This window comes from Vulpes vulpes, chromosome 13, assembly GCF_048418805.1.
Source record: "Vulpes vulpes isolate BD-2025 chromosome 13, VulVul3, whole genome shotgun sequence".
In the NCBI taxonomy this organism is placed as follows: Eukaryota; Metazoa; Chordata; class Mammalia; order Carnivora; family Canidae; genus Vulpes; species Vulpes vulpes.
The window spans coordinates 50231616-50242434 of NC_132792.1; the positions used below are offsets into that span (position 1 = coordinate 50231616).

General features: G+C 34.8%; 1 long non-coding RNA gene across 1 annotated transcript; it reads right to left on the reverse strand.

The window, feature by feature from the left end:
• Positions 1–300: 300 nt before the first annotated feature.
• LOC140595174 (uncharacterized) lies at positions 301–8537 on the reverse strand. The gene is made up of 4 exons (XR_011996591.1): positions 8408–8537; positions 5263–5405; positions 4384–4466; positions 301–388 (listed from the first exon to the last, which is right to left on the reverse strand). It is a non-coding gene; the product is annotated as an uncharacterized lncRNA (long non-coding RNA).
• Positions 8538–10819: the final 2282 nt, after the last annotated feature.

Genomic DNA, 10819 nt, shown 5'->3' on the forward strand with positions numbered 1-10819 from the left:
TATTAATGACACTAATAATTTTCAAATTACGAAGAAAATGTACTTCAACAAAAAAATTGTTTAATGTAAGAAATACAGCCTCTTCGTGTTTGCATGGCCCTTACTCTCAATCAATAGAGCTCACACAATATTTTGCTCAAGATTTATTCAGCAAAATAGATATTTTTTGAAAAATATTGTTCACTTTCTTTCCCTGTCAGACTGTCTGTTGACACACTAGTGAATTGTTTATAAAATGAATGCTGTATCTTCCTTTCAGCTGACAGGTCCCTGTGGTTTGCTGTTTATTAGTTTTGTTTGTTGTGATTCAAAATGCAGGATCTGTTTTCCCCAGTGTTGCTGTCTTTTTTTCCCCTTTTCTTTTCTTTTCTCTTCTTTTCTTGGTGAACTAGAAGATAAACAGAATGTTCTTATTTACAAGTAACTATTGAGGTGTCCTTCAAACCCACTTTGAATTTCCATTAAGCTCTCCTTCCACGTCTCAAATCTTAAAAATGTAAAAGAATCTAATGCACAACTTGAGAAGTTGTTGTTTTTTTTAGCTCTTTGTGTTGGAGTTGTACAATATAGAAATTTATTTTCAGGTCAGAAAAGTCATGTCATTGAAATCTCTTTAAACTGGCGGCATTGAAATGAGAGCAAAACTAATGGTATATTCAAAGCAATTATTTTTAGAAAGAAGCAAATTTTTGTCATTTATCTCCTCATCCATCTATCCATTCATCAAAATTGTATTAAATATGCTGGGTACTGAACTGGGTGCCAGAAATAGCAGAAATGAATATCTCAGTCCCTGACTTGAATAAGTTCAATCAACCTAAGTAAACAAACATGTAAAAGATGATTGAATTTTAATGTGACAGGTGCTATAATAGAGGTATTTTCTAGGGGCTGAGAAATGTGAGAGCGTAGAGAAGAATCTAATTCTCTCACGAAAACTTCATTGAGGTTATACTTGAGATGAGTCTTAAATGATGAGTTAGGCAGACAAAAGAAGGTGAGCATTTCAAGCACATGCAAAGACTGCAATAAAAAAAACAATATTAATTTTGTATTGTTTTGTTCAGATTTTGTTGGAGAATGTTAATTCTTTGTCCTTCTGCAGTACAGAAAAGAATAGGAAAGAATCCATTCTGGCAAAGAAGATAAAGGTGTGCCTTAAAGAAATTTTGATTTTTACACTACAGGTAATTGGAGTCCTAAATTTGAGCACATTAGCAATATTTGTGTTTAAGGGCCTGAGTTGGATCTGAAGTCACTATGGAGAATGAATGATGGGAAGTAACATTATCACTGTTATAAATGTCACTATGTGAGAGGGCTTCCCTGACTATCTGAAGTCCCTGGCATAGTGACTGCCTCATAATGTGATTTTAAGAATAAATAAATAAATAGATAAAAAAGAAACACAATAAGGGGTGCAGAAGAACAAAGACTTGAAAACTGGAGATCAGAATGGAATGGAGTAAGAAGATATTCAAAAAATATTTTAAATACAAGATCAATATGATTTGGGGATAAATTTAAGGAAAGAAAATTGTGATCATTTTTTTTTTAAGTAAAAGTGAAAACATGAGGGGGCGGGGATTGAGAAGTCCCTGAATTTACTACTTGGGAAACTGGTTTGATCATATTGCTATTAACTAACAAAGGTAACAGATTCAGAGATTGTTGTTGGATGTACTGTGCATATTCTAGGGAGTAAATAGGGAGTGCTTTTCCATAGAGAAGGGTATAAATAATAAGGTTAGTTTGTAACATTGTTTTAGATACTTTCCAAGATATTCAGGTAGACATATCCAGTAAAACAGCAGATGATACATGATAGATAGATAGATAGATAGACAGATAGATAGATGATAGAGATATACAGTTTAGGAAATAGATCTGAGCAATATTTACAAGCATAGTAGTTATTAGTGTTCTGTAGTGGTAGCTGAATGACGCTATGGATAAATCCCGCCCCCCCCAAAAAAATACAGAGCAAGATGAATCAAAGGGCATAAAAATATCTAATATAGGTCAATAAAAAAGTAAAAAAATAAACCCACTAAAATTGGGAGTTCAAAGAAGTTCTAAAGAAAATGTTGTCAAATGTGACAAATGTTAAAGAGATCAAGTAAGGTAAGAGAAATATAAGATTTCCAATTTATAATTCATATACTATTTTATTTGTGGCAATTGATGAATTACGTAAAAATATTCATGATTTCCAGATAAAAACTAAAAATTCTAAAAGTCAATAACATTAAACACAAATTGCTTTCAGTGCTACCACAGACATGGTAATATGTCATAAAAAACGTCACAGCTCCCATAAGCTGAGATGGTAATGTTTTTTTGTTTTTTTTTTAATTTATGATAGTCACAGAGAGAGAGAGAGAGAGGCAGAGTCACAGGCAGAGGGAGAAGCAGGCTCCATGCACCGGGAGCCCGACGTGGGATTCGATCCCCGGTCTCCAGGATCGCGCCCTGGGCCAAAGGCAGGCGCCAAACCGCTGCGCCACCCAGGGATCCCCGATGGTAATGTTTTGAATAGAGAAAATTCAAAGGGTGAACTGGCCACTGTTTATATATTTATATATCCCTATTTCCTAAACAGAACTCATTTAGTTTGTATTTCTGGTCTTTTTATTCAATGTACAAAGTCTCAGAATTTTCCCTGAACACATAGTGATAAATGACTTAGAACTTCAAAGAGAAGCAAGGTTCTTCTACTCTCAAAGCTAATAATCTTCTAGTATTCCATTAGCTAGAATTTTTGTCTGACTAAGGGAGCAGAGATATATTGAATAACAGTCCTTTGCCTAGAATATATATATTTATATATGTATTCATATTATATATGTATGTATATTATAATATTAAAAATATTAGAATGTATTTTATATATTCTAATTATACAATATATATACTAAAATTATGTAAGTTGAAAGCTACTTTTGTATTTCAAATATATATTATATTTAACAGTGTTTCCTTTTAAAAAAACTATATAAGTAAGAAATTTGGGGTGCCTGGATGTCTCAATTGGTTAAGCATGATCCCAGGGTCCTGGGCTCAAGCCCTGAGTCAGGCTCTTTGCTCAGAGGATGCCTGCTTCTCCTTTTCTTCCCTGCTCCTGCTCTCTCTTTATCTTTGTCACCATCTCTCTCTCTCTCTCTCAAATAAATAAATAAAATCTTTTAAATAAAAATAAGAAATTCATTTACCCATAGGAAAGAAACAGAGCCTCACTGAAATAATTTCAATAAAATATATTTTTAAAAAGATTTTATTTATTCGTGAGAGACACAGAGAGAGAGGCAGAGACACAGGCAGAGGGAGAAGCAGGCTCCATGCAGGGAGTCTGATATGGGACTCGATACCCGGACCCAGGATCATGCCCTGAGCTGAAGGCAGATGCTCAACTGCTGAGCCACCCAGGCGTCCCTCAATAAAATATTTTACTATGCATAGGGATCATAAAAAATGGAAATATTCTCTCAAAAGAAAATCTTATCCCTCTTATAACATAAAAAAATATATAATGTTACATTAAACAACTATTTTAGGTGTATTTATAGAAAAACAATTTTTACTGTTATATCTTTATATTCTCATTGCTTATGACACTAGCCTTTGATCGATATTTAATAATGACAATAATTATACCGACAATGAAAACCAAATAACCCATATTACTCTGGTCGCACAGTTATCTCTCTGTCAGGATCTCACTATTACCTAAGAAAAGTAGTAATTACTCTTCATTAACTACTTAACATGGGATATACTCTATGCTTAATGCCAATCCTATGTCATCTCAATAGTTTCAACATATTGTATTCTTGAGGTAACTGTTCTTGAGGTAAGTGTGTTCAGTTAAAAAAGTAGTAGAGCTAGTTTTTCACTAAAGTCTTTTTAAGTTTGTTCTCTTAATCTCTATGCTGAAATCAGTAAACTCTAAAGATAATTAACCAATCCATCTATCTGTTTAAAAAGTAGTCAGTACTTTCATTTCCAAGGTAAGACTAAGGCTGGAAACATGTGTTTGCTTTTTATCCACCCGTCTCATTACTCTTGAAAGATTCTGAAATACAAAGTAAATAATTTCATACTAGAGAAAAGAATAAGAGGAGCATCAGAGAATATAAGTGATTTCCACAAACTTTTCAAAGATGAAGTTTATATGTGAGCAGATTGACAGATGAAACAGAGGGGAAAAAACTACAGGCTAGAATATGCCATAAAAATACTGCTGAGTAGGTGTGAAAACATTCACTTGAAAGTAACCTACGGAGGATTTGGGCTCAAAGTCAACTGATGCAATAAAAGAACCAAAGTGAGAAAAAGACTAAAAACAGGAAGATTCGTTAAAAATAGTACATAAAATAAATTTACCAGTCCTTTCTCTTTGTTTCTCTTCCAGAACCTCTGCACAGCCAGCCAGACTTTCCCTCAGTCATGACACTTGATAGAACACTCTAGAATAATTGAAATAATCTGTTCAGAGGAAGCCAAGGTAGGACTCTAAAGTAAGCCTCAGAGCCAGAAGACCACAGTGATTAAATCTCTGGCTTTTTATGCAGGCATTCTAATTTGAATCCTAACATGGCCATTTACTAGCTTTGTAATCTTGAGAATATTGCTCAACTTGTTAGTGCCCAAACTTCATATCTGTAAATGGGCATAATAAGAGTATCTCAGAAAAAAAAAAAAAAGAGTATCTCAGGACTGTTGCAAGAATTCAATGAATATATACATATAGAAATAAAATATAGATGTAGTTAGACAAAGGCACAGAGAGAGATGTAGTCCTAAGAATAGTTTCTTGCACAAATTTAACATACATTTTTTCCACCTTTCCTAGATCATTCCCACTGGCTTACAAACACTGACTTATGAATTCTCTAGTCCTAATGAAACAAATAAAAACAAAAACCTTTCTCAACCATACATCCCTCTCTAACTACAAACCCATTTTCCAGTGGGCCTTAGAGCAAAATTTCACAGAACTGATAATACAGTAATGGTATACATTCCAAGACCCCCAGGGGATGTCTGAAGCTGTAGATAATACAGATAAATATATATATATATAATGTTTTTTCCTATATATGTGTGTATCATACATACCTATGATAAAGTTATTTTATAAATTAAGCACAGTACGAGATTAACAACAATCAAAAATACAATAGAATTATGTCAGTATGCCATAACACAAGTTTTCTAAATGTGGTCTTTCTCTCTCAAAATACCTTATTGTACTGTACTCACCCTTCTTGTGATGATGTGAAACAACAGAATGCCTATGTGATGAGATGACCGGAGAGGGATGGCATAGGTTTGTGAAGACTCCTGACCTTCTGATGGTTCATTAGGAAGAGGAGCATCGCTTTCGCCACTCCGGGTTAAGGAAGCTTCAGAATGGAAAACCACAGCTAAGGAGTGCTCTGACTCCCTCTTCACCACATTCCAATATAATTTTCACCCCAACCTCTACATTTATACTTTCAGAATAATGTCTGAAGAAGATCGTAAAATAAGAATGACTTTTCATCATGAACAATCAACACATCCTTTATTAAGTTGGTAAAACAAAAAAGAATAGAGATGTAATCATATTCTCTTGTTAAGAAGATCACTAACAGAACTATTTAAAAAGATTTCCTCTGGCACTTGCTTTCACAGCACATGTACTAAAAAAACTGGAACGACATAGAGATCAGGAACATTCTCCCTCTCTTTCTGTCCCTCCCTCACCTACCCAGAGCTCTCTTTCATAAATAAATAAATAAATAAATAAATAAATAAATAAATAAATATTTTAAAATAGAATCAAAAGATTTTCTCTGAGCCATGGTCGAGGGTTAAGACAGAAGAGTTTACTGATCTTTACTTTTCATCACACACATACTTCTGATGTATTCAATTAGTTTCCATGTATAGATATGATGAGAGAAAGTAACTTTAAATTTATAACAGCTATTCTTTAGCTATAGAAGCTTAGCATTTCCCCACAGGAACCTATGAGCTACCTTTCAAAAAACAGTCACTGGACCTTTTCATTTCTTAAAAATATAGAATTCAGTTACAATTATTCACTTGTATTTTATTCAATTTATTTTACTGAATAAATTTATCCTCAACTTTATTCAAGGAAACACTATTTCTGAATATTTGGGGACCTAATTTTTGCACAAAGGCCCTAAACAAAACAACAACTCTGGCATTCTAAATGTATACAATTCCCAGTGACAGCTTATAATCGGTATGTTTTTAAAAATCATTAAACTAATAATACAAAAAACACACGAGAACTTTGTAATAACAGTAATAACCAACATTAGCCAATGGATGCCATTTGGCGGGACCTGGATCGGAAAATGGCCTGAATGAGATATTGCACAGGCTGTCTGGTTTTACAACCAACCATGCTGCAGGTGAAGGAGAGCAAGTGAGAGCCCCACACTGCCTGTCTTGGTCAGGTGAAGTACAGGAAAGGATTGCTTAACTTACACCTATGACCCAGGAACAGAGAGTTCCTGTAGCCCATGTACACGAGTGCTCACATACATGCACACACATGCACACCCTCCTAGAGATTTTTTATCTGAAAAGATCCCGTGTCTTTTCAAGTTGAGACATAATCAAAAAAGGTCCAACATAGGATCTATGTCAAAAACTACTAGTACATAGAAGGAAAGAAACAAGAATAAAAAAGCAAATGAAAATTTTCTGTGAAGAAGATGAAAATTGAGACAAAGAATTTTCCACTCAAAAAATATATATTTATTTAAAAAGAACTCAAAGCAGAAGAAGCCCACCACAGCATGATAACAAAAAAAGGTAATAGATGAGCTGAAAGGGAGAGTGAGCCTGTACACTAAAGTTAGAATTGATCACACCTAGATTTTTTTTTTTCTACTTCCATCCTGAACACAGAGGACTCTGGGCAAGACTCCTGCTCTGTGGAACAGATTCCATGAAATGGCTTTCACTCACTCATTTTACTTGCTGTAAAATATAAAGAAATAAAATCATTGTCCTCATTTTGTAATCATATCACAAAAGCGTTGAGCCAGCAATTCACACAAACCTGTATTTTTCTTGTGTGCAAAACCGCTCATGAGAACATTTTTACCTTGTCTAGACAGCCTTAAACTGTATGATGATCAGCACTGGGTTATTTTAACCTTGACTCTAATTTGGGAGACAGGAATCCATGAGGAGGGAGATTAGTTTCCAGTGCCCATTCCAACGAATTAGGTTACTTTCAAGTTTTGTAAAAATAGTATAGTATATGCTCTTAGAGCAAAGTGGAACAATAAACAAAAGCTAGAGTTAACTCACACTGTGACATTCCTTTCACTTACTGGTTTCTCTTACTTGTCTGTTGGAGTGCTTACTTTGAGAGGGGTGAGCCTCCAAATTGTCCTGGACACAAACAGAAAAAAGCCCCAGACCCCACTTCTGGAATCTGTGGTCTAGAGGAGGGATGGCCATAGCCATTCACCCATTCACTTTCAAACAGATACCTCCCAGTTCCCTCCCACAGAAAGTGCAGAGCTTGATCTGCAATATTTTGAGATTTAAGTTTCTGGTTTACAGTATATCTAAATCCTATGGAAAACTGAAAGTGGACTGCAGCAATTTCTCTCTACTTTCTCTGGGGAAAAAGTGCTAAAACCAAAACATGAATATTGAAAGGAAAGAGATCTTAAACGTAAACACATTAGCCTAAATATGCAAAGGAAAAGACTCCTAGGTAAAACACTCATTTTAACTTGGGAGAAATTAACTTCTCTCCATAGCAGTATCTCTGTATCTTCTCAAAATTCTGGAAAACATTCACATGGAAATGCCATTCCTTGGCTTTTTGATGAAATAGGGATGGCTCTAACCCAGTCTCCTTACTCTCATGATGTCCCATCATCATCAGTCCCTATACTCCTCTGGTCAGCAAAAAATCAGAAAAGAGAATTGTAAAATTAAGTGCAAAATATAGGAAATTGTTTAGATATTTAATAATAGCAAAAAAGATATAAATCAAAATAAATGAGTTCTGCTAGACAGTGTACAAGCACATACTATTACCAATAAAAATACTATACTTTGTTTCTCCTACATTCCTCATTTACGTTAAACAGTAAAATGGTAATGACAGCAAATTTTATTGATAAGATATAAAGAAAAATATTTTCAGAATATAATAGAGATAGTGACATCTTAAGAAAGTTTAAATTTTATAGGATAAGGGTAGATATGATAGATATTTGTCTAATGTAATATATTGCAATATGTACACCAGGGATAGATTATCTAGATTTTGCTCTGGATTTATTCCATGAATAGCCACAACAGACCAGACCAAATGCCTGTGCAATTTAGGTACAAGAAAAATACAGATTAGATGGGGTACCTGGGTGATATGGCCGTTGAGCATGTGCCTTTGGTTCAGGTCATGGTCCCGGGGTCCTGGGATCAAGTCTTGGGTCGTCTCCCCCACAAGGAGCCTGGTTCTCCCTCTGCCTATGTCACTGCCTCTCTCTCTGTGTTTCTCATGAATAAATAAATGAAATATTTATAAAAAAAGAAGAATATAGATTAGACATAACAATAGAAGATAATTTACACATGTACATTTCATTATATTCTTTTACTGTGTGTTTCTAATTATATAAACCAAAACAAAACAAAACAAAAAACTCATTTAGTTCTATCTAGAAAAGCACAGGCAATTGATAGTTCCCTGGGAGAAAGTGGAATATTACCCAGATTACCATTCCTTAAGTTCAACAACTATTTATTTAGTTGCAGTTTTGAAAAGTAGGATAAGAATCCATTAACTCATGCTCCTTCTGGGTAAAAACATCTGATAACTGCAGACAAGAAATGTTAATTTTCATGCTCTAAGCATAAAACAGTGCAAAGATACAGGCCCTATTTGGTTTTTAAATGCCATTTAAATGTGCCTTTGCATCTGAAATTTCTGCTTAAAATTTATATAACAATGTTCAATGATAAAATAGTAAGAAATAACTTATTTTTCGTGATCTAGGAAATAATGTCCCTAAAATGAAATTTTGGAACATTTAGGTACATGGAAACTTTGGGTATAGTGTTTTTTGGGAAAAAAGAAAAAGAAAAACTGATTGGTAGTTAAAGGTTTAAAAGGTTCTATTGAGCCAACATGCTCATGCTTTTACTTGATATTGAATGAAATATCTGCCTAATAGCATATAACACATCAGTTCAATGATAGAAGTCTCATAAATTATTTTTCCTTTCCAAGTATGGGAATACAGGGGGTTCTATATCTGGCAATACTGTGTTTCATATGTTTCAATATTAAACAGATATACACCAACAGATATAATCTTTAGACCATAATATGAAGTGGACCACATTTATAGTTCTCTTTCTAGGTGTTTTAATGTACCTTCCCGTTTTCTTTTGGAAAATTCATTTCAGGAAAAGCTATGAGTACCTGTATGAAATCACTGTTACTTTTTCTAGAGGAATGCCCATTTTTTGTTATTTCTACTTGAGGAATAAAGATTAACTGAACTTGAGTAACCAGAGGTATCAGGGTAGAGTGCAAAGAGCATGGGCTTTGGAATAAGACAATGTATGTTTGCACCCCTTCCTTAGCTATGGTAACTGAAGTAAGGTATTTAATTCCTCTGAACCATGATTTCTTGGTATATGCCTAACTCCTGATACCACTCTTTTAGGATCATAGGCAAGATTAATTCAGAAAGAAAGCACTCAGCACAGAGCCTAGCATGAGGCGGGGGCAGCTGCCTAGCTACTTATAAACGTACGTGTGCATATATGTAATAAGAAATAGGAGGATTCTCTCTCCCTTTCTTTCTCCTACTCTCTTCCTCCCTCTCCCTCTCTTACTTCTTTTCTGCAACAGGTAAAGCTATCTGATCCATAAAGTAAAAGGTATTGTGTGAAAGTGTCTCCTTTTTCCATTTAACTATAGGAAAGCTATGGCTTTAAAACCCATGGCCTCCTGAACTAGCTCCTTTTATTTCTCCAGGAATTAAAACATGTTTGTTGCTGTTAACATCTGGTCTTTTTCAATGCCTCACCAAGTTCTGTTGTGGGGGTGTGGGGGGTGTGGAGGAAGAAAAATTGAGCTTTGGCTAGGATGAGGTTAAGAAGGGGATGCTAAAAGGATACCAGGATTCAGACCCCTGGAATGAATGCCATTCCTAAAAGAATTGCAGAGGAAAATGGCTGATTGGAAAATTTTGCAGTGCAAGATTCGGGAGGGAGGAAGACTTCTTTAAGGGACACCATTTAAATACCTAGGACCCATAATGGTTCTAGAGAACTGATGCAGCTGGTCATTTCATGAATCATTTAAGTGAGAACACTTGGTAGTCACAGCGAGCTATTTCTGCCAACTCAGTTCATGAAAAGGGATATTTCCCTGACTTTATGCAGGAGTCTCTTCTGCATCTTCCCATTAACCAGAATGATGAATATAAGACTTCCCATTTTGTATCATTCAGCTACTCAACGCAGACATCTCTCAGCAACACTTGAAAATTTAAAATATCAACAACAGAGATCACAAGACTCTCAACTAAGTTCAGAGGAGATACTTCTGAATCTACATTTTAGGATAGCACCAGGACACTGGAGAGAGAATATCCATTTTTAATGCATACTTTATAATAGCTAACATCTATTTAGCTCTATGTGCCACACACTGAGCTAATTAATTACACACACTGATTTTTCATAGTAACTCTGTGGGGTAGGCACTACATTCTTTTCCACTTTACAGATGACAAAATAGAAGTCTAAAATATTT